Genomic DNA, 3713 nt, shown 5'->3' on the forward strand with positions numbered 1-3713 from the left:
CAGCTAGTAAGTGTTAAATGTCTGAGGCCGGTTTTGAACTCAGGTCTTCCTGAATCCAGGGCTGGTGCTATATCCAGTGTGCCACCTAGCTGCCCCCCATATTCTCTTTAAAGAAAAGAAAATTAGGTTCCCTTCCCCTCCCACTAAAGGTCATGAAGAAATAAACATTGGTGACAAAGGTGGAGGCCTCTAATTTTAGACAAAATTTAGGCCTTTAAATTTTAGATTCAATCTTAGACAATTAGAAACCAGTTTGGGCCCCTCCAATCCCTACCACTCTGTGGTGTTTGCAAGAGGGAACATTCTCCAAAGCCTAAGAACTAGGGGCTAGCAATTGTATCCAGGTTGGCCGATGGGCCAGGATTCATGCTTGAGGTCTTTTGTGCTCCCTGGGCTCCAGCTGGAGCCCAAGCCAGACCAGAGACTCAATGGACAGTGGCAATGGTGGGGGTGGGGGTGGCTGAAGAGGCTACAGAAGCAGAGCCAGGGGTGGAGAGCATGAACATATTCCTCCAAAAAGATCCACAGAAGCCCAAGGAGGTCACATCCCCAGCATCGGAAGCCCTCCCAGTCAGAGGCTGAGACTGAGCCAAGGAGGGGTCACCAGAACAGACACAGGAAGAGAATGAGTCCAGATCATTCACCTCCTTGGTGTCTTCTACATCACCTTCACCACCCAGCTCTCAGAGTGCTCAAGAGGCCCTGGACAAGAAATTGAGCCTCACAGAGTGATAGAGGCTAAAGGAAGAGAAATGGCAGCAAAAAGAGTTGATAAAGGTTATTTGAGACACCTGTGGAGAAATGGGCCCAGAGGCTGACAAAGAAGGAAACCAAAGAATGGAAGAAGAGAGAAAAGATGGGCTGGAATGAGGAGTATGGGTTCTGCCAATACTGACGATCCATTTGGAGACAACAATCTGCTGGGAACATTCACATATATGGAACAAAGCACTAGAAAAGAAGAGGATCATCCACCTCAAAGAGAAAGAGCTGAAGGAGAGAAACAAGAGAACACCAGAAGACAATCTGCTAGAAGTGTGGGAGGGGAAGCAGCCACGCTTGGATGGAGAGGGAGAAAGCCATTCAGGAGCAAGGGCTGGAGATGCTGCAGAGGGAGAAAGAGGCAGAGCACTTGAAAACACGGGAGGAACAAGGACACACCTTCCACATTCAACAAGCCAAACTGCATTTGAAAATCCAATAAAGGTTGGAAGGGCCAAGTCTATTGCCTTCCTGGCCAAGTATACCAGTGCAGAGGATGATGATCTGGCCGTGGAGATGCATGAGCCCTACACTTCCCTCAATGGCCTCCCAGTGTCTGACATGGAAGACCTGCTGGAAGACTAACAGGTATACATGGATTTGGAATAGGGCAAGAATGTAGATTTCTGGAGAGATATGACCATCGTTATAGAGGATGAGATTTCCAAACTATGGAAGCTTGAGGCATCTGGAAAGTGGCCAGAAAGGCTTTGAGAAGGGGTAAATGCCTCTGTTAGTTCTGATGTACAGTTGATATTCAAAGGGAAAACCTACAGTTAACTCTGGGTAATCTTCCAGGGCATCAAGGGAAAGATCCGGGCAGGAGGGCCCAGCCTGGATGTTGGCTATTGAGAGAACATATTGCAGCAATTCAAGGTACATATATAAAGAGTCAGACTCTGTGAGCATCACCAGGATGTACTCCAGCAGAGATTGTACACACTGAAACAGGAACAGGCACTGAGAGTGAACCCCTACTCCCCATCCTTAAGAATGAGCCAACAAGGGGCAGCTAGGTGATGCAGTGGATAGAGTACCGGCCCTGGAATCAGGAGGACCTGAGTTCAAATGCGGCCTCAGACACTTAACACTTACTGGCTGTGTGACCCTAGGCAAATCACTTAACCCCAATTGCCTCACCAAAAATCAAAAAAAAAAAATGAGCCAGCACCTCCTAATAAAATGTCAGGACCTGAAGACCAAGATCAGGCCCAACTAGGGCCATCTACTTCAGGTCCCTCAGAGGAACCAGAAACTGAAGGAGAAGCCAGAGTTGAAAGGGAGATAAGCCTGAGGGCAAGTATCAGAGAGAGGGGGAAGCCAAGCTGAGGGGGGGAAGACTTGATTCAGTAGAGCCTAAATGACTATGACTCTGGCAAGTACAGCCCAGGTTGTTCACCTCCCATGAGCTGCCCTTTGATGCCCAAGTGGTAAAATTGGAAGAGAACCTTCAATACCGACTGCTTTCTCGGCAACAGTTGCAGGTCACAGGAGATGCCAGTAAGAGTGCAGAAGACATCTTTTTCCACCAGACCATGGAGGGTATGGTGGCAGACAAGGCCCAGTTCGGTGCAGAGATGCCCCTCACAGGCAAGGCTTATCTATGGGCAGACAAATACCAGTGCCACAAGCTTCATTTCTTCAACTGTGCCCACACAGGCTTTGAGTGGAACAAATACAACCAGACCTACTATGACTTTGGAAGCCCCCCACCAAAGATTGTGCAAGGCTACAAGTTTAACATCTTTTTGCCTAGACCTGATTGACAAGCACTCTATACCAGACTATTTCCTAGAGGCATGCCAGGACAAGAAGGACTTTGCTATCCTACAGAAGCTTTGCTTCCATGCTAGACCTCCATATGAAGACATTGCCTTCATTGTCAACTGGAGGGGCAGCTAGGTGGCACAGTGGATAAAGCACTGGCCTTGGATTCAGGAGGACCTGAGTTCAAATCTAGCCTCAGACACTTGACACTTACTAGCTGTGTGACCCTGGCCAAGTTACTTAACCCCCATTGCCCTACAAAAAAAAAAAAAAAAGATTGTCAACTGGGAATGGGAGTGTTCCCACCACTATGGCTTCTGCTGTCAGTTTACCAATAGCATCTTCCAACTTTGGTTCCCCTTTAAGTGATACCACTACTCGATATCAGTAGGGGAATGATGGAGAGACCAAGTATTCCTGTCCCCAAACTGTGATCTCTGAAAGAGACCAGGGATAGATGGACAGATTGACCAGTCCTTCTAGTTGAACCCCCCCTAAAGAGTTGTCCTCAGTTGCTATTCTCGTCTCTTTTTGTTCCTAGGGTGGGACACAAAGGTATACATTCTTCGTCCTCTTTCCTTTTTGAAATCTTCCTTTGTACCTAGGCCCAATATCACAATTTCTTCAATTCAACTTTCAGCTAAACAAAAGCAATTTTGGAGTTTAAAGAAAAAAAAAAAAGCCTAAGCATCTATTGGACTTTCTTAAGTAAGGGAGCCATGATTTAATCACAGGTCATCCAACCTCAGATACAATGAAAGCTCTTTCCACTACACTGTGCTGATTAATAGCCTTCAAATTGTGATATTACTATTTCCCATTCACTGGCTCCATAATTGGACTCCAAGCTTCCTTTAGTGTAGATAGTATTTCTATTTGGCCTGAAAATAGCACTGAATCCTTAATAGAAGTAGAAATGGATTTTGAGAGAACCAGAGCCGATCTTAGAACACAGAATGTTAAATCTTGAAGGGATTTTAAACAGTGAACATAGAATGTCAGAGTCAGAAGGGACCCTTTTTGACCCCCATCACTCCTTCTCCCTCACATTATGAATGAGAAAATGAAGGCCCAAAACAGAAAAATGACCTTCTAACCAAGGTATTGTGGTACCTAATCCTGCACTTTTTTAAAAATTATAAAAGTATTTTGTTATTTTCCAGTTACATGTAATGATAATTTTC

At 45.7% G+C, this 3713-nt stretch overlaps 1 pseudogene; it reads left to right on the forward strand.

Annotated features, from left to right (window-relative positions):
* The first annotated feature begins 352 nt into the window (after nucleotides 1-352).
* Nucleotides 353-2898, forward strand: LOC122739120 (annotated as a pseudogene).
* The last annotated feature ends 815 nt before the right edge of the window (nucleotides 2899-3713 follow it).

Source organism: Dromiciops gliroides, chromosome 2 (genome assembly GCF_019393635.1).
Source record: "Dromiciops gliroides isolate mDroGli1 chromosome 2, mDroGli1.pri, whole genome shotgun sequence".
NCBI classification, from domain to species: domain Eukaryota; kingdom Metazoa; phylum Chordata; class Mammalia; order Microbiotheria; family Microbiotheriidae; genus Dromiciops; species Dromiciops gliroides.